Below are 26,877 nucleotides of genomic sequence, written 5' to 3'. Positions count from 1 at the left end.
ATTCCTAACCTTTGTTTGTTGGACACATTCATCTTCACTGATTTGTAATCCTTTGTGATTTCTCTGTTGCCAGATAATACTTGCTCTGTAAATTCATTGATGATTACAGTATTCATCATGCTGGGAATAGTGCATTTACAAATTCAAATAGATGATAGTTACCTAGCCCAGTTTAAAATATCAACTTTGCACGTACATAACAGATTAGCTTGTTTAGATTTTATGTGAAAATAGAAGCATTTGTTCTGTTTCTGTGAGTTAATGGCTGTTTGAAATTTGCCTGTGTGTCCTTTAATACAATGAAGTCACTGACACATCTCACATTTCATATTTAAGTACTCTTTTTATTGATTTGTTGAAAGTAAATAGAATATCTGTAACTTTATTTAAAATCTTTCAGGTTTTATTTAAGAGTTTTACAGCATAGTCCAATGCAAATCTTTATATATTCAAGACTACATTTTTTCAGCGTTGTCTCTCCAGAACTAGCCATTTTGGTGAAGAGATTTGGTGTTACAAAAGACATGGAATGACAAGGGGAAATTTAACAACCCATCCGCTCATCAACAGCTGAATGGGTAAAGATACAGCACTGTTGAAATTTATTCCTGTGGGCATGACTGGATTCTACTGACTGTCAGCCTTTCAGTCATCACTCGGTCTTCCAATTTAAAAGCCCAAAAAATAATCTAGAAACTTTGAATTTTTCACAATGCAACTACTTTCAGACTACCAAAGCATAAATTATTGCAAAGGCTTCCACCTCCAAAGTAGGATTTAAAATGTGAGGAGAAAAAAACAATGGAAGATCTAAAAATTGAAGATAGTTTTCAAAGAGAACAAACATCACAGATTGGGTTAGCAGGTGCTAGCTCCCTGTAAAGTATTTTTGGTATTGTTTGGACAATTCTGGAGGAAGGGAGGAGGCATCACATATCCATGAAGTAACGTGTACGATCTTCTTTTATTAATTTGGTTTAAAATGAAGATCAGTCATCTCTTGTCTATGTATATGCATGTGTAAGTCAAATGCCCATTTTTTTGTGCTCTGCACTCAGTTGTGTTGCTGCTTTATGGGTAAATGGCAGTGGGTGGAAACTCAGTTCATTGGCTGGACTTCGCTGCAATGTGCTGGCACCAAATTGGTCATAGAGTTATAGAGCCATAAAGTCATAGAGAAGTACAGCAGAGAATCAGGCCCTTCAGCTTATCTAGTCCATGCTGAAACCATTTAAACTGCCTACACCCAACGACCTGCACAGGGACCATAGCCCTCCAAACCATTGATGTATCTATCCAAACTTCTCTTAAACATTGAAATTGAACTCGCATGGACCACCTGCGCTGGCAGTTCATTACAACTCTCATGACTCTCTGAGCGAAGAAGTTTTCCATCAAGTTCCCCTTAACCTTCTCATCTTTCACCCTTAACCCATGACCACTGGTTGTAGTCCCACCCAGACTCAGTGGAAAAAGTCTGCTTGCATTTACCCTATCTATACCCCTCATAATTTTGTATACCTCTATCAAATCTCCTCTCAGTCTTCTACATTCTAAAGAATACAGTCCTAACCTTATAATTCAGGTCCTCCAGACTTGTTAACATTCTTGTAAATTTTCTCTGCAGGCTTTCATTCTTGTTTACATTTTCCTGTAGGTACGTGACCCTTACTGTAAACAATATTCCAAATTAGGCTTCACCTGTGCCTTATACAACCTCAGCATAACATCCCATCTTCTCAGCAGATTAATTTATGAAGGTCAATATGCCAAAAGCTTTCTTTACAACCCTGTCTACCTGTGATGTCACTTCCAACAAATTATGTACCTGTATTTCCAGATTCCTTTGTTCTACCACATTCCTCAGTGCCCTACCATTCACTGTGTAAGACCTACCCTGGTTAGTCCTGCTGAAGTGCAAAACCTCACCCTTGTCTGCATTAAATTACACCTGTCATTTTTCAGGCAATTTTCCAGCTGATGCAGATCCCTCTGCAATCTATGCATCATTGCCCGTTACACCACCAATCTTGGTGTCATCTACAAATTTGCTGATCCATTTAACCTATAATCTATCGATATAGATGACGAACAACATTGGACCCAGCACCAATCCCTGTGGCACACCACTAGTCACAGGCCTCCAGTCAGTGAGGCAACCCTTTACTACTACTCTCATGCGGGACCTTATCAAATGCCTTACTCAAAGTCCGTGTAGACAACACCCAGCACCTTGCCTTCATCTGCATTCCTAACAACTTCCTCAAAAAACTCTATAAGATTGTTTAGATATGACTTAGCATGCACAAAGTCATGCTGACTATCCTTAAGCAGTCCATGTCTATTAAAATGCTTATATATTTGGACCAAGGAGGAGTTTATATCTATACTTAACACAAGGGGAAGTAGTGAGTATAGTGGCTCATTGTTGGCAGCCCATTTTGGCCAAAATGTTATTTCATTCCAGTGACAGGTTCTGGACCAAAGATGAAACTGTTCCTACCTGTTTCAATGCAGATTGACCAATAATGACTTTTTAGGACTGAAAACATAAAGGAAGCATCTAAAAAATACTGTAAGTACAGTTCTAAAAATATAAGACTGTTTAGATTATGCTACCTTGCCATTATTTTTATGTATAAGTAGCTTTACAAGCAGCAAACACCTAACCTCACCTATTCTGATAAAGTCTTGATAAACAATGGGGTGAGAAATTATCCACTTTTGCTTTAGAAATATTTAAAGACATACTTCCTCAAAGGATAGAGACAGTGTTCTAAAGGTGCACAGCCCTCTCAAAGATTTTTTTTAACCTCTTTGCTGTCATGGCCCTTTATTTTTAAACAGTGACCCCCAGGAAATGCCACAACGAATTGTGAACCTTGCACAATACTAGAATTTAGAACTAGTCCCATGTTAGTTCTCCAAATAAAAAGTGATAACTTAGCATTGTATTGATGTTCATTTTAGTATTGTTTTCAGGCTTAGATTTTTACAACATATGACCAATAAAGTAATTAGTCAAGCTAAACTTAATGATCTGTCTTTATGCTTTCATTGAATGATCTATGTGGACAACAAGTTGAATTAATCATGGTAAAAACAAAAATTGGAACTCAACACAATATAAGAAAACAATTCACAAACATCAGTTATATAAGCATAATATTTGCTACATTTGCGATAACACATCCCTTTATCAAAATGCCCTTACTTATGGAAGATTCAGGTGTATTTTAATCAAAAATAGCTAATTATTTCTAAACATTGGAACAAGGTTAAAATCAGATCTCATTTTTATTCCTGCAAATTTCAGCTTATCTATGATGATACCCAAGATAAGATTGAATATATGGTAGACTATAAATGACATACAGGTATCAAGAGATATGGAAGCGTTGTGTATGCTGGTTTTGTATCAATAGGACACACATTGTGTTTTTAAGTTAAGGCATCTTTTGCTCCAGGATAGTTAGATGATTTTAAAATGAACACGAAATAACCACTACGAACATATACAGTAGTGACTTTAAGCCAGTATCATAATTGTGCCTAATAAACCACTTCAATTTTTAAAAAATTTTAAATTGAAATTTCAGTCAGCTGCATTTCTAACTAGATGGAAGTAATCAGCTTTCACTGATGCTTTTAGTTAAATATCTTACGCTTTACTTTCTTTGAATTAATAGGATGCTAATACGACTTTTGTCCCATTCAGTGAAATTAAGCATTAAGGCATGGGTCAGTGGATATGGTTATTTTTTCTATGCAGACCTGTTAGGGAGATATCCTGAATAATGAGTATATAGTTGGTTACAAAAAAATGCATGGAAATTAAGACTAGAGATGCTCCAAGTACATTTTTCTTTGCTGTAGACTGAAGATCATAGACATACTAGCTATCACAGTCAATTATTGAAAGAAAGGCATAAACAGAAAAAAAATCTTTAAAATCTGGACTAGCTGGAAAATTAGTCTGAAAAATGGTAGATGGTATTTAATGCAGACAAGCATGAGGTGTTTCTCTTTGGGAGGGCAAACCAAGGTAGGGCTTACACAGTGCCCTAAAACCGAGGGATCTGGGAATACAGATCCATAATTCCTTGAAAGTGTCATCACAGGTATATAGGATCGTAAATAGAGCTTTTGGACATTGGTCTTTATAAATCAAAGTGTTGCGTACAGGAGTTGGGATGTTATGTGAAGTTGTATGAGACATTGGTAAGACCTCATTTGGAGAATTGTATGCAGTTCTGGTCATCTACCTACAGGAAAGATATTAATAAGATTGAAAAAGTCTAGAAAAATACAAACACCTATGTCAGGATGTGTTCATCGACTATAGCTCAGCATTTAACACCATCATTCCCATGATCCTGATTGATAAGTTACAGAATCTGGCCCTCTGTACCTCCCTCTGCAATTGGATCCTTGACTTCCTAACCAGAAGACCACAATCTGTGCAGATTGGTGATATTATCTCCTCCTTGCTGATGATCAACACTTGTGTACCTCAGAGACGTGTACTTAGCCCACTGCTCTACTCTCTCTTTATCCATGATTGTGTGGCTAGGTATAGCTCAAATGTCATCTATAAATTTGCTGATGATACAACCATTGTTGGTAGAGTCTCGGATGGAAAAGAGTGGAGTGGTGTTGCTGCAACAACCTTGCACTCAATGTCAATAAGACGAAAGAGCTGATTGTGGACTTCAGGAAGGTGAGGACAAAGGAACACATACCAATCCTCATAGAGGGATCAGAAGTGGAGAGAGTGAGCAGTTTCAAGTTCCTGGGTGTCAAGATCTCTGAGGATCTAACCTGGTCCCAACATATCGATGCAGTTCTAAAGAAGACAAGACAGTGACTATACTTCATTAGGAGCTTGAGGAGATTTGGTATGCTACTGCACAGGACCGAAAGAAACTGCAGAGGGTCATAAATTTAGTCGGCTCCATCTTGGGTACTAGCCTACGAAGAACCCAGGACGTCTTCAAGGAGCTGTGTTTCAGAAATGCAGCGTCCATTATTAAGGAACCCCAGCACCCAGGGCGTGCCCTTATTCTCAATGTCACCATCAGGTAGGAGGTACAGAAGTCTGAAGGTACACACTCAGCGATTCAGGAACAGCTTCTTCCTCTATGCCATCTGATTCCTAAATGGACCTTGAACCCATGAACACTACCTCACTTTGTTAATATATATTATTTCTGTTTTTGCACAATTTTTAATCTATTCAATATGCATATAGCGTAATTGATTAATTAATTTATTTATTTTAAATTTTTTTTTTCTTCTATATTATGTATTGCATTGAACTGCTTCTGCTAAGTTGACAAATTTCACGACACATGCCGGTGGTAATAAACCTGATTTGATTCTGATTCTGAAAATTGACAAGATGTTGCCAGGACTTCAGGACTGGAGTTATAGGGAAAGATTGAACAGGTTACAACTTCATTCCCTGGAGTGTAGGAGAATGAGGAGAGATTTGATAAAGGTATACAAAATTATGAGGGGTATAGACAGGGTAAATGCAAGCAGGGTTTTTCTACCAAGGTTGGATGAGACTAGAATGAGATGTCATGGGTTAAGCTTCAAAGGCGTAATGTTTAAAGGATACCTGAGGGGGAACTTCTTCACTCAGAAGGTGATGAGAGTGTAGCATGAGCTGCTAGTGGAAGTGATGGATGTGATTTTGATTTCAACATTTAATATAAATGTGCATAAGTACATGAATGGGAGGGGTATGAATGTCTATGGTCCATGTGTGGGTCGATCGGACTAGGCAGAGCAACAGTTCAGCACAGACTAGATAAGCCGAGGAACCAGTTTCTGTGCTGTAGTGTGCTATGGCTCCGAGATGCACCAGGGTTCTTGTATCATTATGGTTACATTGTTTTAACAAGTTATTTGAGTAAATAATGAGGAAAAGAGGAAATTTGTTTCAGCTTTTGCCAGATTCATTTAAGTACAGTGTTTTAATGAACAGAACGTAAAACTCTGGAATGCAGGAAACCCAAAATAGTACAGAAAACACTGGAAACACTCAGCAGGTCAGACAGCATGTTTGCAGAGTAAAGGAGAGCTAATACTTCCAGTCAAAGAGCTTTCATTAATCATGATGAAAAGTCATTGGTCTGAAATGTAACCTTCATCTATTGGCTGTTTTTCTCACCTCTGGGTTTCCCAGCTTCTGGTTTAATCATGTCCCAAAATAATTCATCGGAACATATCTGCTATCTAAACAGAATGAATAACATTTGACAGTTAAGATAGCTGCTCCCAAATGAAGCTAAAGATGCTTGTGCAGGGGCAGAAGTTCCAAGATCTCACTCTGAGTCATAACAAAGCTTAATAGTACAATCACGGTTAATAAATAACGCAGGTCCATTGGTAATAATGACTCTAATAATATTAGCTCATTATTGAATCAATAATAGGAATGGTGGCATACTTCTCTTTTCAAACCTGTAATACAGTATACTTTTAAATGAATAATGGTCAGATTGAGTAATCGTAATAATCCAAATGAAGGTAATTAAATGCATCTGCTGATTTGAGATGGCACATGAACTAATAATTTAAAAATAGAAATTTGGAACCACATTTTATTCTAAGTTATACTGTATTGAAAATATTAAAAATGCCTTTGCGTTTCTGCATAGTCAAATTAAATTATTTCTAGTGTTTTTATTTTTATACCTTTCGTTCCTCATTTGCACCCCATCTCTTAGTAGCAAGATTGCTCAAGTCCTGAAAATACTGTTTATGAAAATGAATCTTATCTCCAAACTCTCAAACTGTGCAAATAGAGGCAATGGCTGAAACTTTAATTACCTTATCAGTATGTAGAATTTAGAGCTATAATTATATTATGTGTTTAGCTCAAATATCCAGCAGAAATTTAGAGCAAAATATTTTCCTTTTAACAATTGTTCAATATTTTGAATGCTCATTAGTAATAATAAACTGCTCTAAGCTTACTTGTGTTTTGGTTCCTTCCTCTATTCAAGTGTTTGTTTTTATCATGACAATAACTGCTTTGCACATTGGTTGTTAGTCTTTGTTTATGCATTGTTTTTTGAAAAGCTATTGCATTTCAGTTTTTCTATCTGCAAGAAAAGTGAATCTCGATGTAATATATGGTACCCTTAATGCACTTTGATAATAAATTTAATTTGAACTTTCCCTCTAAAGCCATAAATTTCATCTAGTAATATCTTTTAAAGTTATCAGCTGGTTTAAAAAGAAAATTCCTAGTGATATTAATAGCCAGAAGCAAAGTTAAAAGTCAAGAAGATCTCAACCTTCTTGCAGTTCACACATCCGCCCCACTTTTGCGGTAGTGACGTTGCATGTTTGTTTTCTACAACGGGATTCATTCAGGATATATTCAGCAATAATCTGGTTTTGAACCTTCAGGCTGTATGATGATCTGAATCCTTCGGGCACTCAAAAGTACAATGTTCCGTACTGGGAACAGACAGTACACTTCCAATACAACGAAAGACAAAATAAATAAGTTTTAGATTTGTAGCTATAAACTACTAACTTAGATTGGGAAAGATCATTTAATTTTAACAATAATTTTCCAGCCGTATTGAAATAAAGCGGTAAGATATTTCATACTAGTCCACTTCACACCATGATATATCTCACATGGATTTGATTCTGGTATGGGAATTACATTAGATGTTGGTGTGAAATAATCTGTGATTTGAATGAATTATAAAATATTTGAAAACAAAACAAAATAAAGCAGTGGTTTTAAAGTTTTCCAAATTCCCATCGACAGACATTACTTTCATAGCTGTTTCTTCTTTCAATTTAAGTCTTCATCTTCTTCCACTTAAAAAGTTGCTTAAGGCAGATGTTTTCATGTTTGCTGTTGAAGGTTTTTCTGCTGAAGTTAGTTTGTCTGATGTTCCTGACATTTGTGGATATTCTAATGTTTTCTATTCCGATTCAACCAGCTGGAAGTTGTATGTTTTATTTCCAGGCAATAACTGATGAGTTTTGAATGAAGTTGTTCAAACATATTTGATGCTCTTTCATTATAATGGAGCAAAATGATCACCAGACTCAGCAAAATGATGACCAATAATTTCCAAAACACTGCTGGCAAATGGGAATTACCTTCAGTTGCTGGTTTAAAAAAACACAAAGGGGTTATAAAAACACTCAATACTTTTGTACAATTGAAGTATTATTCAGTTATAGTTACAGCTACAAAAGTGATTGATGTTCAGAATGCATATTATGGGAAGCTTCATACAAAGGACAAATCAATTGCTTGGAAATGGGCAATATGGAGAATGATGACTGATTCAGATAAACAGAGTTTAAACACTTATCTTACACCAGTGATTACAAACTCACAACAGCCCATTTAATGGAACTGCTTCTTATTTCAAATCTTTAAACCTAACTGAAAACATCAATATTGTTCATTCTTATATCTCTGATGATTTCTTCCTCTGATTGCATCTGAGCAAAATAATTTTTTCGGTGAAATTCAATACATTACTTATAACACTAAGTATATAGAAATATATAACTACTATTTATTGTGATGCTCTAATTAAAAATATCAACACCATTGACTGAAGACCAGCATTGCAATCAGCCTTAACTTATTTACAGACATTTAATTTGGATCATCTTTAGAAAATAGGTTTCATTGGTAATGCTTGATCAATGGAGCAGACTGAAGAAACTTTATATCTTCTGTTATGCAAAAAACGTACACCTTCAGTTAATAACTAACAATGCATCTCCAATCTAGTTAGTCAGTGTCATATTCAGCCACTAATTTATTTATTGAGATATAGTGCGGAATAGGCCCTTCCAGTTCTTCGAGCTGCATCGCCAGCAACACCCAATTTTACCCTTGCCTAATCACGGGACAACTTACAATGACCAATTAACCTACCAACCAGTACTTCTTTGGGCTGAGGGAGGAAACCAGAGCACCCAGAGGAATCCCACTCAGTCACAGGGAGAACACTCAAACTGCCTTACAGACAGCAATGGGAAGTGGAATTGGGCTGCTGCTACTGTAAAGTGTTGTGCTAACCACCACACAACTATACCACCATTTTATACAACACACATCAAAGTTGCTGGTGAATGCAGCAGGCCAGGCAGCATCTCTAGGAAGAGGTACAGTCGACGTTTTGGGCCGAGACCCTTCGTCAGGACACACTGAAAGAAAAGCTAGTAAGAGATTTACCATTTTATATTTGTGTTACTAATTTATTTTTCTGTTATTATAGCAGAGATATTTGAGTCTCTGCACAAGATTTTTAACGTATTTTCTTTGAAGAGATACACGCCTCCACACAGATGTGAGACCAGTTAATACAGTTTTGCCAGTAACACGCAAGGGAATGAGTGGGTAGCCTGCATCTTTCAAGGAATCGTTACACCCATTAGGTACACACTAAACACCAGTTTAAAATTTCATTACAGAGTCAAGAGACAACACAGTGAACCAAACAAACATCAACAGTAGCTGCAAGGACCATGTTGAGTTTAGGAATAATGTCTGACTTGAGCCAGTATGATGTACTACACAGAGTAAGCTGATGTTTGAATGCCTGGGAAGCACACTTGTATACATGCCGGAAAAAGACATAATTTGGATTTAGCCATTATCACCCACAACTAAAAGGTGGAGGCCTAACAACTGCTCACAATTTTTTATGCTTATTATAAGGATAGTAATAAACTTTAGGCTGAGAGGAGGCTCTCATTTACAGAAAAATTGATGACTACTACGTGATGTCATCAGAAGTGCAACTAATCCCTAGCAATGTGACAATAAATTTGAGATTCCAGGTTGGGAGTATGGCAAGAATTTGACAATTCCTCATACACTGAAGACCATAAAATGGAAAGAAAACTGGCCTCATTTTTTTTTTTAACTTTAACACTTACTCCCATGTCAAGAAAACATATCTGGGATACTTAAGTTTTTTTTATCTATTATCACCTCTGTAGATCTTAATAAAAAATCCAACTGGTCATGGATGGCAAGACCCCAGAGTTACCTGAAGAATTTCCTATGGATAACTAATACTAGCAACAGATTTATTTAGAACGATGGCCTACTCTGATAATGCTCAACTATAGTATCCAATGCATCAAGAACCCATAAAATGACAGTCTGCCAAAAATACATGAACGTATGAATAAAAATCAACATAAGGTGCTTTGCAAAAAAAGTTCAGATCCTACAGAAATCATCACAGTTAATACTACACACAGCAGGTAGCTGTTGCTTTAATGGAAACACAAAAAAAATGTATGCTTAGCAATTTATTTTGCATGTATAATAACACAGAATTTAGTGTGGGCACTATGAGATAATAGCTTGGGTGTTGGGTGTTAGCTCTCGGCCATCTGGTTACCATAATAAATGCAAGTTGTTTCCTTCAAAAAATGTATGTAGAGGCACGAGCACAGTTAAGGATAAAAATTAATTGCAGAAAGGACAGCATTGACCAGGCACAAGAAAGACAGATTCACACATCTGGCGTGGCAGTACCAGAGGGCCTTTAAAAGAAAGAAAAAGCCAAGGCTACTAAGTAAAATGACAAAGAAAGAGTAATACTACCCCTGAGAGCACAGAATAGATTGACTTCGAGGAAAGCTGTCCCATGGAGTACTGGATGCCAAATAAAAATCAATAGTCAGCAGAATATTATATTTCTGAAAGATATTTGAATTGCATACTGGAAGGTTATTTCATATTTAAACACAGTACTAATGAGCTTCTCATTGTGTCGCTCTTTACAACAATACTCTAATGCTTTGCCATTCTCAAAGTCAATATACTAGTGCAATTTTATTTCTATCAACTCTCATGATTTTTTGTGCAAATGGACAAACAATTCTGTCACCTTAAATGCACTGAAGTAATGAGAGGACAAGGAGAAGATGCTTCCGAGTTCCTTTTTTTTTGCCAAGTTTCAGACATACCAGGAAAGATCACAAGCACCAGACTAACAACAGTAGCTAAAACACTGTACCGAGAAACTGCTTATACAGTATGTGGCAGCTCAATTGAGTAGTGGCATTCCTGAAGCAGAGAACCGCTTCAAGTGGTTGATTAAAAAATTAAAAAATAATCTTTTTAATTTCACACTTATAAGCTTGATTAGCCTTTCAAGAATTGTTTCAGTAAGGTTCATGTATTATTAGCAACCAGTGTTTTTACTGAAGATTTTCTATGATCTACTTTTTGGATGAAATCATGTATCAGGATAACTTTTGCTTACACTGAGGGGTGGGAGATATGATTTCTTTCAAAGCAGAATAGCCATTGCACACCAGCTACAACAGGGGTGGATCAGCACTGCAGCATTTAATTTTGTTGCATCATAGCTCCCAGGACCCAGGTTTAATACTGTCAACGTGGAGTTCACACATTCTTTCCATGATTGTGTGAGTTTCTGCTGGGTAATCTGGTTTCTTCCCACATCTCAAGGACATGCTGGTAAATTAATTGGTTACTGCAAATTACACCTCTGCGTACACTAAGAGCAAGAAGAATCAAAGGGGAATTGATGGACAGGTGTGAAAGAGAATAAGTTGCAAGGCTGCAGGGAAATAAAAACATGAATTAAACTAAAAGGATTGTTCCTCTGGGAGTCAACATGGATCAGATGACCAAATGGCCTCTTGCTGTTTGTTATGCATAAAATAATGTAATAGTATTTTAAAAACACATCTTAGCCTTCTTTATTCATTTAAGCAGATTGGCTTGGAATGATCATATTATGGTTGTTATATAATGAACTTCAGATCCTAGATTGTAACTAAAATTAAAACAGATTGTCTTAGCTAATGCTTTCTGAGCACTTCTAATCTTTATGGTATGTCTTTTCTATTGCACTGAAAACTGAGTTTATTTGGTGAGCTATAACTGTGGTTTGCTGCAGAGCACTTCTAGGAGATTGACAGATTGCCTCAGGAATCCTATCCATTATGACTTCAATGGACTTCAGAAGAACTTCCATCATTTACAGCTGGACCAGCAGCCAGTGTTGGCCAGTGAGCACGGGATGATGCAGGAATTGAATTTGATATAAATAATAGTTAGAGTTGAAGGTTTGCATGAGCTCAAATTTTTGAGGGTGAAATGTGGGAGCCCAAGCAGACAGTTCAGGAATAGTCAGGTTTAGAGGCAACAAAGGCACAGAATAGAGTTTGACCAGCAAAAGCGAAACATTTTTGGAAGTGTAAATAGGGAACTTTGATGGTGAAGAGGATATGGGTTTAAGAAATCATATTGAGATTAATAAGAACACTAAGGTAAATCGGTAAGCTGGTTTATTATTGGCACATACACTGAGATACACTCAAAGACTTGCATACCATCCATACAGGTCATTTTTACAGTACATTGAGGTAGTACAAAGTAAAACGATAAAACAGTAGAATAAAGTGTTACAGTTATAGAGAAAGTGCAATGCAGATAGTAAGGTGCAAGATCATAATGAGATAGATTGCAAGGTTAAGAGTCCATCTTATAATACCAGGAGACAGTTCAATAGTCTTATAACAGCAGGATAGAAACGGTCTTTGAGCTTGGTTGTATGTGCTTTCAGGCTTATGTATCTTCTGCTTGATGGCAGGGGGGAGAAGCAAGATTGTTGGTTAGTTTGGGAAACATATTGAATCAATGTCTAACCATTGGTTAGGATCAATATCTATAAATATGGTTTGCAATATTTAATTGGATGTTGTATAAGGATTGTAGAGGCACATCTTTAAACTGCTCAAAGGGTGTGTTCTAGTAGGATTTCTCCAAGATTTGTTATGTTGTCAATAACCACAGTGATTACATTTATACATAGCTTCTCCTGTATTCAATAAAGAAAGAGCTCAGTCACCTTAAAATGTCTTCTGTGTTGACCACATAATAACTTCCTCGACAATTTGTTTTTCAAATACTATATGCTGGAAAAGCAATATGATGCATCGAAGGCAGTGGCAGGTTGAGAGACATGATGCCATCATCATACACATGAAATCTAAAGTATTGCAGATGATGTGGTTGAAGACACCAATTAGAAGAAAAATGGGCAAGAGAATAGATTTCTGAATCTGATAGCTAGGAATGAAACCTCTCAAGGATCACTTCACCCGTCTGGATGTCAAAAGGAACTTAGAAAGGCCAACCTTAGTATGGCCAACCCTGTCAAAAGCTGCAAGTATCAAGGATGAGGAGGGACACTTTACAACAGTCCTAACGCAGGATCTCGACCCAAAACTTCGACTATTTCTTTGATTCCACAGTGACTGCCTGATCCAGTGAGCTCTTCCAGCAGCTTGTTTTTGATGCTTACCAGAATCAGGCAGGACTATATCTATTTTAGAACAGGCTAACTTTATATCATGGCCTTTTAAAACAAAAGTAACTTCTTAAATTGAGCTCTCATGAGATTTTTCTACCCAATTTACTTCATGTATAATGCAGACACACTTCAATAATAAATAAATACATTTTGAATTAAATCTTTTTTTGTGCAAATAATTGTGCTAGGAAGCTTTTTGTTTTTAATAATAAGGGTTAAAGTTTTAGAACTAACAAAAGGTGAAATCAAAAATCACATGCCAAATCAAGTATTGCTTATCTGGAACTGTCTCCTGAAACAATTGATCTAGGATGTTAACCATGATGTCAAACCACAAGACCATAAGACATTGGAAGGCAAAGGAGGTGGGTGACGCTCTTAATTAAGGATGAGATCAGGGCGGTTGTGAAAGATGATATAAGATCTATGGAGCAGAACATTGAGTCCATCTGGGTAGAGATTAAGAATAGTAAATGGCAAAAATCACTGATGAGAGTTGTCTATAGACCACCTAATAAAAATATTGCAGTGGCAGAGGTGATTAACCAAGAAATAACTGAGGCTTGTAAGAACGGAACAGCAGTTGTCATGGGGGATTTTAACTTCCACATAGATTGGGTGAATTAGGTTGGTCAAGGAAGTCTTGAGGAGGACTTCATAGAATGCAACTGTGATGGCTTTCTTGAGCAGCATGTTAGTGAACCTACAAGGGAAAATGCTATCTTAGATCTACCCCTGTGTAATGAGATAGGTAAGATTAACGATCTTGTAGTCAGAGATCGTCTTGGAAAGAGTGATCATAGTATGATTGAATTTTGCACACAGATGGAGGATGAAATAGTTAGATCTAAAACTAGTGTATTATGCTTGAACAAGGGAGACTACAACAGGATGAGGGAAGAGTTGGTAATGTGGATTGGGAGCACAGGCTATTTGGTAGGACAGTTGAGGAACAGTGGAATACTTTCAAAGAGATTTTTCACAGTGCTCAACAAAAGTATATTCCAGTCAAAAGTAAGGACAGTAAGTGTGGGGAGAACCAGCCTTGGATAACTAAGGAAATAAAAGATAGTATCAAATTAAAAGCTCATGGGTACGAAGTCGCTAAGAGTAGTGGGAAACTGGAGGATTGGGAAATTTGTAAAAAGCAACAAAGAGTAATTAAACAAGAAATAAGGAAAGGAAAGATAGAGTATGAAAGTAAATTAGCACAAAATATAAAAACAGGTAGCAAAAATATATAAAGAAAAAGAGGGTGGCTGAAGTCAAAATAGGTACCTTGGAAGACAGTAAAGGGAAATTGATATTGGGTGTTAAGGAAATGGCTGAAGCATTGAATGACTATTTTGTATCAGTCTTCATGGTGGAGGACACGTCTAATATTCCAAAGAATGATGTTATGGACAAAATGGGAGGTGAGGACCTCGATAAAATCACTGTCACTAAAGAGATAGTGATGAGCAAACTAGAGGGCCTGAAGGTAGATAAGTCCCCTGGTCCTGATGGGATGCATTCCAGAGTGCTGAGGGAACTGGCGGAGGTTATACTAGACGTGTTGTTAATCATTTACCGAAATTCTCTAGACTCTGGGCAGGTCCTGGCGGATTGGAAGACAGCAAATGTCATGCCATTTTTTAAAAAAGGATGTAGGCGAAAGACAGGCAACTATAGGCCAGTTAGCTTAACATCTGTAGTCGGGAAAATGCTTGAAGCTGTCATTAAGAAAGAAATAGCAAAACATTTAGAAAGGAGTGGTTCCATTAGACAAACGCAGCATGGATTCAAAAAGGGCAGGTCCTGTTTGACAAGCTTTCTGGAGTTCTTTGAGGACATAATGAGTGCAGTGGATAGAGGGGAACAGGTGGATGTCATATACTTGTATTTCCAGAAGGTGTTCGATAAGGTGCCGCACAAGAGGCTTATAAATATGATACGAATGCATGGAGTCAGAGGAAGTGTATTGGCATGAATAGTGGATTGGTTAACCAATAGAAGGCAGAGAGTTGGTATAAATGGGTGTTTCTCCAGTTGGCAGTCAGTAGTGAGTGGGGTGCCGCAGGGGTCGGTGCTGGGCCCGCAGCTGTTTACCATTTACATTGATGATTTGGAAGAGGGGACTGAGTGTAGCGTAGCAAAATTTGCTGATGACACTAAACTGAGTGGAAAAGCAAATTGTACAGAGGATGTGGAGGGTATGCAGAGGGATATAGATAGGTTAAGTGAGTGGGCCAAGGTCTGGCAGATGGAATGCAACTTCAGTAAATGTGAGATCATCCACTTTGGAAGGAGTAATAGAAAAGCAGCTTATTATTTAGATGGTGAAAGATTGCAGCATGTTGTTGTGCAGAGGAACTTGGGAGTGCTTGTGCATGAATCGCAAAAAGTTGACTTGCAGGTACAACAAGTTATTAAGAAGGCAAATGGATTGTTGGCCTTCATTGCTAGAAGGATTGAATTCAAGAGCAGGGAGGTTACGCCGCAACTATACAGGGTACTGGTGAGGCCGCACCTGGAGTACTGTGTGCAGTTCTGGTCTCCATACTTGAGGAAGGATATACTGGCTTTGGAGGCAGTGCAGAGGAGGTTCACCAGATTGATTCCAGAGACACAAAATAATCTGCAGATGCTAGGGTCAAAGCAACACTCACAACACGCTGGAGGAACTCAGCAGGTCGGGCAGCATCAGTGAAAAAGATCGGTCGACATTTCAGGCTGGAACCCTTCATCAGGACTGGACAGGACTGCATCCCATCAGGACCAGGGGACTTATCTACCTCAGGGCCGTCCTGACGAAGGGTTCCGGCCCGAAATGTCGACCAATCTTTTCCACTGATGCTGCCTGACCCCTGCTGAGTTCCTCCAGTATGTTGTGAGTGTTGATTCCAGAGATGAAGGGGTTAACCTATGAGGAGCGATTGAGTCGCCGGGGACTATACTCTCTGAAATTCAGAAGAATGAGAGGGTATCTTATAGAAACATACAAAATTTTAAAAGGGATAGATAAGATAGAAGTAGGAAAGTTGTTTCCATTGGTAGGTGAGACTAGAACTAGGGGACATTGCCTCAAGATTCAGAGGAGAGATTTAGGATGGAGATGCGGAGAAACTGTTTTTCCCAGAGAGTGGTGAATCTGTGGAATTCTCTGCCCAGGGAAGCAGCTGAAGCTTCTTCACTAAATATACTTAAGATGCAGTTAGATAGGTTTTTACATAGTAAGGGAATTAAGGGTGTTAGAGTGGATTTCTTTTTGGGTAGATGATTTGTTAACACTTAATGACTTTGGCCACCAGACTTCTATTTTAACTGTTTGACAAAGGACTGTGGATTGAGTCCACCACAATGGGCTTCCTAAAAGGTGTAAATACCAGATGCTTCTGGCACCTGATGCTGTAGTTTCGAAGACAGTCTTATCTATACATTATAAATATTAATTGTCTTCTATGTTAGCACGTAAAATGCCAAAAAATGTATTGTGGATTGAACTAAAGGCTGTGGATACCAACACAGACATGTTGGCGTCGGAAGGAAAGGATGAAATCCGAAGGTTTGATGTTTGTATGTAACTTCAAAAGGAAGCATTGTCTGTAACTTTTTAAGTAGCGATTCCCTTTGTGTTTAGCATATAAATATCGAGCCCACATTTTAGCTAGCAGACCTTTCTGTGGAAAGCGTCTCCATCCGTTAAGAGGCCTGCTGTACTTTGCTGTGTCGAATAAAGAAGCTGCTTTGTATTTACCAGTGACTCTGTCTCTCCGGTAATTTCATCCGCGCTACAACATTTGGTGTCAGAAGTGGGATACCTTCGTGACCCGTCGTGTGGCCAGCGTTCCTAGCAGTCTTAAGTTGGTGAGTATTTTCCTAAAATAACACTCACACTTGGATCTGTTCGGTCGGTGGACACACGGGAACACGAGGTATCACGAACGTGGAGAGCTGGACTGGTAGATATTAAAGTAGTGTGTGCGTGTGCATGTGTGTTTATGTAAGTGAGGAATCTTTGCATGTTGACTTGGTTAACTTGGGTCCACCAGTTGCGAAAGGTGGTAACCAACGGTACGGTTCGAGACGCCAGAGTAGGGGCGTGTATACTCGTTCGGGGAGCTGCATTTTAGTGTATGCGTGTGCAAGTGTGATGCAAGGGAATACAGTAGGCATCATGAGTTCAAGTACCCAAAATTGGCAGATTGTGGAATACATACTCTGTGGTTTTAATTATGTACTGTTTAACTGCTACCCGTCTATGATATTTTGCGTAGTGTGGGAATTAGTGTGGGGAATTCTCAGGAAGAGGTTTTACCCAGATATATCTACCAGAATGGCACCTATTGAGGTCAGGCAACGTCAGGTTCAGAACCCTGACGACCCGAGCCAGCCCTTGACCTTGATTACGACTATTCATAAGCCCTTCACCCCAGGGGAGAAACAAAGCATTTTGTCCGAGTTGCCCTCACTTAAAGTCGCCTGTGGGAATTCAGAATTCTGGCGTAAGCTCGAGGAAATGGTTGAAATTCACCAGATGCAGCCTAAAGATATACATGTGTTAGTGAAAGCCAAGTTCCCAAGGAATATGTGGGACAGGATGGCCCAGGGGGTGCGGAATGGTACATGGACAACTACCGGGAGCGCCAGTAATGAAGAAAAATATCGCTCTTTTAAAGGGGAAGTGAGGCAGCGCCTGGGGGGAGGCGAGAGTAGCTGGGGAACGATAATGGCAGTGATTCAAAAAGCTGATTAGACAGCCATGGATTACGCAGAACGTAAATACCGAGCATATGAGGAGTATTCAGGATTGGATAATCCAGGGAGGGATGACCCAGTCTTCCTAAAAATGCTGAAGGAAGGCCTGAGCTCAGCCCACCAGGAAGTTTTAGATTTAGGCATAACGGTAGGGTCCAACTACTCTGAGATAGTTTCGTGGGCCAGTGAGATAGACCAAAGAAAAGGCAAGAGAAATCGTAAAGTGGGTATAATGGGTGCAGGTGCTGTGATGTCCTGGAGGGCTTGTTTTGCTTGCCAGCAGCCAGGGCACATAGCAAAGGACAGCTGGACCTGGCATAACACAGTGAAGGAGTTGATATGCTACAGCTGTGGCCTATCGGGACATAGCCGGAGACAGTGTTCCAAAGGGGAGGGGGGAAACCCAGGCGAAGGAGACGGCAGACACCCAGTCACTCACCCCATCAGCAGCCAGTCTGACTGTTGATCACATCAAGGAGTTAGTTATGGCGCCTCTTAAGGCAGAAAAGGATGTGGCAGCGGGCTCCACTGCCAGCGCTGGTGACTCACGGATCTTCACAACGGCATTGGCAGGGGGACGGCAATGCAATATGTTAGTGGACACAGGGGCATCTGTATCGATAACAGACTCACCCTTACCAACAACCGGACAGGCCAGTTATATCAGGGGTATAGGAGGGAAAACAGTAAAAGCAGGAAGAAGCGAGAAGCAAATACTAGAAATCGGGGGAGTGCAGCTTCCAGTGTATTTCTGGGTATGTCCAAATAATGAGGGCATGATCCTTGGAATAGACATATTAAGAGAAGCAGGAGCTGTCATAGATTCAGGAAAAGCAGAAGTAATATGGACGAGTCAGGGGCAGCGAACGCGCACAACCAACATAATACACGGCCTGGCTAGCATAGGCCCAGCTGCCCCAATCATTAGAGACTGCAGCTAAGATGGTGTCTATGGGTCACCTTGTCAGCAGTTCCCAGCTATGTGGGCTGGAGACAAGCAAGATTGTGAGCAGGTAGAGATAGACCCAGTTAAAATAGAGGAGGGTCTGTATAAACCCCCTAACCAGGACCCTATACAAACTGACACACCGACCGCTATTCAGGGTATAGCGAAGGAACAAAAACACCAGGGGATACTCAGAGAGACTGTGGCCACTCCAGAACATAAAGTTTGGCAATTGAAGTTGTAAGTGTGCGGGAGGAAACGACAGAAGTCAGTTTAGTAAAATTATACGAAGAGGTAGAGGCAGAAGAGAAGGGAAAATGGAGGAGAAAAGGAGCAAAGAAGGGACCAGGTGGGTGCTGGACACATGGGAATGTTAAGAAATTCTGCCGCCGTTGTATCATTTGTGCCCAGCATAACTCTGGTAAGGACAGAAAGCTACAGCTGGCAAATCAGCCTCGGCCGAGGGGACCCTGGGAAAACATCCAGATAGACTGCACAGGACCCCGGCCCAAAACCAGGGGGAAAAGCTACTGTCAACTTAAAGTATTAAAGGACCGAGCGAAACAACAGTGAATCGCTGATCAGAAAGAGCCAGAGGGAAAGGGGATAGTTCTTGCACAGCCCGGCGAACAAATTATGGTGAGGGTGCTGCCAGAAAGGCCAGGGTTTGCCCCCAGGTGGATAGGACCACAGACAGTACACTTAACCAATGATACGTGTGTCTGTGTACAGACTCGGCGAGGCAGCCTGTGGAAACACTGGACCCAGGTTAAAGCATACAACTCACCCTCTTGTTGCTCCTACAGACAGAATGGGGAACCAAGTGTACCCAGTAACCATGTAATTGCAGAGAACCTAAGAGAGGAACACCAGCTGACCATGGCAGACCTGACCACAGCTGATGAAAACGCAAAGGCAGAAAACGCTGACAGCGTGGCAGAAAACACTATGAACATGTTGGAAAACCATGAATAGCCTGCTAAAGTGTGATGATGATGGTGCTCTGTAAAGAAGGCTGGTTGCTGAACGTAGATGATTAATTTTATAGCATAGTATAGAAAATTATTTGGAAAATAGACGTGGAGAGATTTTTGAGTTAAGGCAGAGACGGCAAGTTCTACCACTTCGATGGCATTTCAGACTGCACACGGCATCTGAAAGCAGTCACCCCGAGTATGAGGAGCTGAGCCCTTTTCAGCAGTTGAGCCAGTGATCAACGGAACAGTTCAGAAGGGGTGCCACCGGGGAGAGGTCCTTGCAGACATTTAAGTAAAGGCCTCCCCAACCCCTTCCTGTACATCGATGAGAGAGCCCGTGGGTGCTCCTGGAAGGAGAGTTTCAGCGACCAGAGGATAAAGGGCAGAAGACAAAGGAATGTGATTTAAGATGCAGTCAGCCTGCAGGCACATGAAAGGAGCTGCATTCCTAAAGACTTGGAACAGCCTCTCCGCTTAACATTTGGTAGGTAATGCTAGGATAGATATCGAGGTACATAAAATTGGGGGGGAATTTCGAGACAGGGCATTTTTGCTGCCCTATTTGAGCAGATCCTCCTAGGTTGGCCTTTCCTGATACAAATTTAATTTGTCCAGGAGGGCCAAGAGGAGGGACTGTTAGAGTGGATTTCTTTTTGGGTAGATGATTTGTTTACACTTAAATGACTTTGGCCACCAGACTGCTATTTTAACTGTTTGACAAAGGACTGTGGATTGAGTCCACCACAATGGGCTTCCTAAAAGGTGTAAATACCAGATGCTTCTGGTGCCTGATGCTGTAGTTTCGAAGACAGTGTTATCTATACATTATAAGTATTAATTGTCTTCTATGTTAGCACAGGAAATGCCAAAAAATGTATTGTGGATTGAACTAAAGGCTGTGGATACCAACACAGACATGTTGGCGTCAGAAGGAAAGGATGAAATCCGAAGGTGTGATGTTTGTATGTAACTTCAAAAGGAAGCATTGTCTGTAACTTTTTAAGTAGCGATTCCCTTTGTGTTTAGCATATAAATATCGAGCCCACATTTTAGCTAGCAGACCTTTCTGCGGGAAGCGTCTCCATCCGTTAAGAGGCCTGCTGTACTTTGCTGTGTCGAATAAAGAAGCTGCTTTGTATCTACCAGTGATTCTGTCTCCCCAGTGATTTCATCCACGCTACAACAAGAGTTATGGGGAAAAGGCAGGTAGATGGAGCTGAGTTTATGGACAGATCAGCCATGATCTTATTGAATGGTGGGCAGGCTCTATGGGCCAGATGGCCTACTCCTGGTCCTATTTCTTATGTATATTGGAGCAAAGTTAAGCCATTTGACTCATCGAATCTGCTCCACCCAGACACATCAAATGCATATGTTAACCCTCTCATTTCCGGGATCATTCTTGTAAATTTCCTTTGCACCCTCTCTGGTAGCAGCACATCCTATTTTAGATAAGGGGCCCAAAACTGCTCACAAATGTTGTATTAGGATTGCTGTGCCATTTCTGTGAGAAAACTGCTTAAAGGGTGTCCACTGGGAGTTCACTAAGATTTGTTGTTTGCATAAGAACTGCAGTGGTTGAATTTATAGATGAATGTTCTCGTATTCAATGGAGAAAGTGTAGAGTCTTAATGAAATGTCATCAATTTTGACCAAAAATAATTTCTTCACTACTGGAGTATCAGTCCAGGATATCCTCTTTAACATAAACAGAGAACAGCAAAGAGAAAAGAGAACAGCTTAAAGTTCACCTTGCATTATCGAAATTGTGGATGTCAACCACTTCAGGCTTGCTGAAGACTAAATGAGAAGTTTAAAAATGAATATAGAAAAACTACTGACATATATTCAGAGGTAAAATCATTTGGGAGAACCCAATCAAAAGGATAATGAGATTCATGCAGTACGTTTCACAGTTGACTTGTGGCTACCATGTCAACTAGAATGTTATATTCCTTGTTTGTTATTCAGTAACTTTACTATCTCATGCCTGTAATATATAGGTTCTTCAAAACTAGTAAGTTAATCCTTTAACCAAACTTTATATTGGATATATACCATCATTTTGCTTATATGTTAAAACAACAAAATTAAAATAAACTTGAAATAAAGATAAATGTTCTGGATATCTAAAAGCTGACAAACATTTGTATGAGAGATTGTGAATGCGTAGGATGAAGTTCTGTCAGATTTACTGCAAGTTCCTCACATACTGTTTTCATTTATACTTATTTTAACAAAGAATATAAAGTTGCATGATCAATACATTTGAATATTAGGAATATAGAAAGTACTTATGATACAAGTGGAATCGGAAACAAAAGCTTCCAAGGAATAATCCATTTTGAAGCAGGCTAATAAATCTTATGAGGCTGTGAATTATTAGGTCTGAACAACTTGGCGTTCAGAAAATTGGTGAGGAATAAGGCTATTTTCCTCTTCAAACGTTATGTCTTTAATACAGCTCCCAGTAATTCACAATTCAATGGTAGAATAATCCCGTAACTTCACTTTTTATAACATGAAATAGTTAAAATATTATCAAACATACTGTGAAAAATTATCTCTTCTGATTCTTGAAAGCGAACTCTTCTTTCAGATTTTGTTCTGTGAGAAACAGAATCTTGATATCTTGTCAACTTGGATCTCTTCCTCAATATGGATGTTGGGCATTTCAGAGTTACCACCTGTTGGTTTCAACATTTTCAACACTGTAACCCAGAAAATCGATACACAAGTTCTCTACTTCTCTATATGTGTTTGATCTGATTTAAGAAGCGACAACGTTAAATTGATTATTTCAGAACATTCTCAAATTATAACATATATTCACTGTAAATATATGTTAGGGGTCCCATACTGTTAGGGGTCTAGATGGTTTAGAGTTTGTAAAATGTGTTCAGGAAAGTTTTCTAAATCAGTATATAGAGGGACCAACTAAAGGGGATGCAATATTGGATCTCCTGTTAGGAAACAAATTAGGGCAAGTGACAGAAGTCTGTGTAGGGGAGCACTTTGGTTCCAGTGATCATAACACCATTAGTTTCAATTTGATCATGGACAAGGATAGATCTGGTCCTAGGGTTGAGGTTCTGAACTGGAAGAAGGCCAAATTTGAAGAAATGAGAAAGGATCTAAAAAGCGTGGATTGGGACAGGTTGTTCTCTGGCAAAGATGTGATTGGTAGGTGGGAAGCCTTCAAAGGGGAAATTTTGAGAGTGCAGAGTTTGTATGTTCCTGTCAGGATTAAAGGCAAATTGAATAGGAATAAGGAACCTTGGTTCTCAAGGGATATTGCAACTCTGATAAAGAAGAAGAGGGAGTTGTATGAAATGTATAGGAAACGGGGGTAAATCAGGTGCTTGAGGAGTATAAGAAGTGCAAGAAAATACTTAAGAAAGAAATCAGGAGGGCAAAAAGAAGACATGAGGTTGCCTTGGCAGTCAAAGTGAAGGATAATCCAAAGAGCTTTTACAAGTATATTAAGAGCAAAAGGATTGTAAGGGATAAAATTGGTCCTCTTGAAGATCAGAGTGGTCGGCTTTGTGAGGAACCAAAGGAAATGGGGGAGATCTTAAATAGGTTTTTTGCGTCTGTGTTTACTAAGGAAGCTGGCATGAAATCTATGGAATTGAGGGAATCAAGTAGTGAGACCATGGAAAATGTACAGATTGAAAAGGAGGAGGTGCTTGCTGTCTTGCGGAAAATTAAAGTGGATAAATCCCTGGGACCTGACAGAGTGTTCCCTCGGACCTTGAAGGAGACTAGTGTTGAAATTGCAGGGGCCCTGGCAGAAATATTTAAAATGTCGCTGTCTACGGGTGAAGTGCCGAAGGATTGGAGAGTGGCTCATGTTGTTCCGTTGTTTAAAAAAGGATCGAAAAGTAATCCGGGAAATTATAGGCCGGTGAGTTTAACATCAGTAGTAGGTAAGTTATTGGAGGGAGTACTAAGAGACAGAATCTACAAGCATTTGGATAGACAGGGGCTTATTAGGGAGAGTCAACATGGCTTTGTGCGTGGTAGGTCATGTTTGACCAATCTGTTGGAGTTTTTCGAGGAGGATACCAGGAAAGTGGATGAAGGGAAGGCAGTGGATATTGTCTACATGGACTTCAGTAAGGCCTTTGACAAGGTCCCGCATGGGAGGTTAGTTAGGAAAATTCAGTCGCTAGGTATACATGGAGAGGTGGTAAATTGGATTAGTCATTGGCTCGATGGAAGAAGCCAGAGAGTGGTGGTAGAGAATTGCTTCTCTGAGTGGAGGCCTGTGACTAGTGGTGTGCCACAGGGATCAGTGCTGGGTCCATTGTTATTTGTCATCTATATCAATGATCTGGATGATAATGTGGTAAATTGGATCAGCAAGTTTGCTGATGATACAAAGACTGGAGGTGCAGTAGACAGTGAGGAAGGTTTTCAGAGCCTGCAGAGGGGCTTGGACCAGCTGGAAAAATGGGCTGAAAAATGGCAGATGGAGTTTAATACTGACAAGTGTGAGGTATTGCACGTTGGAAGGACAAACCAACGTAGAACATACAGGGTTAATGGTAAGGCACTGAGGAGTGCAGTGGAACAGAGGGATCTGGGAATACAGATACACAATTCCCTAAAAGTGTCATCACAGGTAGATAGGGTCGTAAAGAGAGCTTTTGGTACATTGGCCTTTATTAATCAAAGTATTGAGTATAAGAGCTGGAATGTTATGATGAGGTTGTATAAGGCATTGGTGAGGCCGAATCTGGAGTATTGTGTTCAGTTTTGGTCACCAATTTACAGGAAGGATATAAATAAGGTTGAAAGAGTGCAGAGAAGGTTTACAAGGCTGTTGCCGGGACATGAGAAACTGAGTTACAGAGAAAGGTTGAATAGGTTAGGACTTTATTCCCTGGAGCGTAGAAGAATGAGGGGAGATTTGATAAAGGTATATAAAATTATGACGGGTATAGATAGAGTGAATGCAAGCAGGCTTTTTCCACTGAGGCAAGGGGAGAAAAAAACCAGAGGACATGGGTTAAGGGTGAGGGGGGAAAAGTTTAAAGGGAACATTGGGGGGGGGGTTTCTTCACACAGAGAGTGGTGGGAGTATGGAATGAGCTGCCAGACAAGGTGGTAAATGCGGGTTCTTTTTTAACATTTAAGAATAAATTGGACAGATACATGGATGGGAGGTGTTTGGAGGGATATGGTCCGTGTGCAGGTCAGTGGGACTAGGCAGAAAATGGTTCGGCATAGCCAAGAAGGGCCAAAGGGCCTGCTTCTGTGCTGTAGTTTCTATGGTTCTATGGTTCTGAATAGAGTTTCCTTCCCCAAAATCAACAGAGAATGAACACCACAACTCCTGATGAAATATATTCTACTCTATCAAAAGAATCAAGGTAGGAACTTCAGCAGCTGCAAGTTCCTGGGCATCAACATCACAGAGGCTTTATCGTGGGCCCAATGCTTTGATGCAATCTCAAGGAAAGCACACTATCAGTTCCACTTCATTTAGAATTTTGAGGTGATTTAGTATGTCGCTAAAGACTCCAGCAGATTTCTGCAGATGCGCAGTGGAGAACATTCTGACTGGTTGCATCAGATTACAAACAAGAGAAAATCTGCAGATGCTGGAAATCCGAGCAACACACACAAACTACTGGAGGAATGCAGCAGGCCAGGCAGCTTCTATGGAAAAAAGTACAGTCGACGTTTCCGGCCGAAACCGTTTGGCAGGACTGGAGAAAAAAAGCTGAGGAGTAGATTTAGAAGGTGGGGGAGGTAAGAGAGAACCACCAGGTGATAGGTGAAACCTGGAGGCGGGGGGTGGAATAAAGTAAAGAGCTGGGAAGTTGATTGGTGAAAGAGACTGAAGGCCATGGAAAATACAAAAAGGGGGGAAGGTGATACGCAGGCAAGGGGATGAGGTGAGAGAGGGAAAAGGGGATGGGAAGTGGAGAAGGAGGGGACGGGTTGTGGGGCATTACTGGAGGTTTGAGAAATCGATGTTCATGCCATTAGGTTGGAGGCTACCCTGGCTTGAAATGTCAACTGTAGACGCTGCCTGGCCCGCTGAGTTCCTCCAGCATTTTGTGTGTGGTTGCATCAGAGCTGGTATAGAGACTCCAGTGTGCAGGTTTGAGAGGGGTTGCAGAGGGTTGAAGGCTCAACCATCTCCATTGTGAGCACAACCTGCCCTGCCATCAAGGACGCCTTCATCAGGGGGTGCTTCTGGAAGGCAGCGTCTGTCATTAAGAACTTTCATCATCTGGGACACGCCCTCTTTACATTAGGGCTATTGCAGTGGTGGTACAGGAGCGTAATGACCCACACTCTAAGTTTTATGAATAGCTTCTTCTCCTCTACTATCAGATTTCTGAATTGTTCATAGACCCATGAATACTACCTCACTATTCTTTACTTGCACTATTTATTTTCTTGTACCGTATACCTTTTGCACTGTATTGCTACCATAAGACATAACATTTATCAGTGATAATAAGCCTGATTCTGATTAATTTTTCAGTTATCAGTGGTGCCAGATATTTGAAGGACTGCTAATGATCTCTTTTACTTAAAGATGGAGTGAGGAAAAAACAAACAATTACAGGCCAGTTAGTTTGATATCATTAATAAATTAACCCTAAAGGAAAGTTAAATGTTCGTTTAGAAGAACATAGGGTAATCAGGATGGGTTTAGTCAGGAGAAGGTTATTGTTGACTAACTTAGTTGAATTTTTAACTGAGATAACGATGGGTTAGTAAGGGCAGAGGGTTTGATACAGTCAAAGCAACACACAAAATACTGGAGGAGCTCAACAGGCTGTGCAGTGTTTATGGAAAAGAGTAAAAAGTTGATGTTTAGGGTCGA

At 39.8% G+C, this 26,877-nt stretch overlaps 1 long non-coding RNA gene across 5 annotated transcripts in view; it reads right to left on the bottom strand.

Annotated features, from left to right (window-relative positions):
• Positions 1 to 347: 347 nt before the first annotated feature.
• LOC134346623 (uncharacterized) overlaps positions 348 to 26,877 on the bottom strand; it is a 124,706-nt gene continuing 98,176 nt past the window's right edge. For all 5 annotated transcript variants that reach the window (XR_010017963.1, XR_010017961.1, XR_010017964.1 and 2 more), the window contains 2 exons: positions 22,579 to 22,714; positions 348 to 8,148 (listed from right to left, as the gene is read on the bottom strand). This is a non-coding gene — a long non-coding RNA (uncharacterized LOC134346623). The remainder of the gene's footprint in view (positions 8,149 to 22,578; positions 22,715 to 26,877) is intronic.

Source organism: Mobula hypostoma, chromosome 1, assembly GCF_963921235.1.
Source record: "Mobula hypostoma chromosome 1, sMobHyp1.1, whole genome shotgun sequence".
Taxonomy (NCBI): Eukaryota; Metazoa; Chordata; class Chondrichthyes; order Myliobatiformes; family Myliobatidae; genus Mobula; species Mobula hypostoma.
The sequence above is the reverse complement of the archived record's forward strand: the minus strand, read 5'-3'. Positions and strand labels throughout refer to the sequence as shown.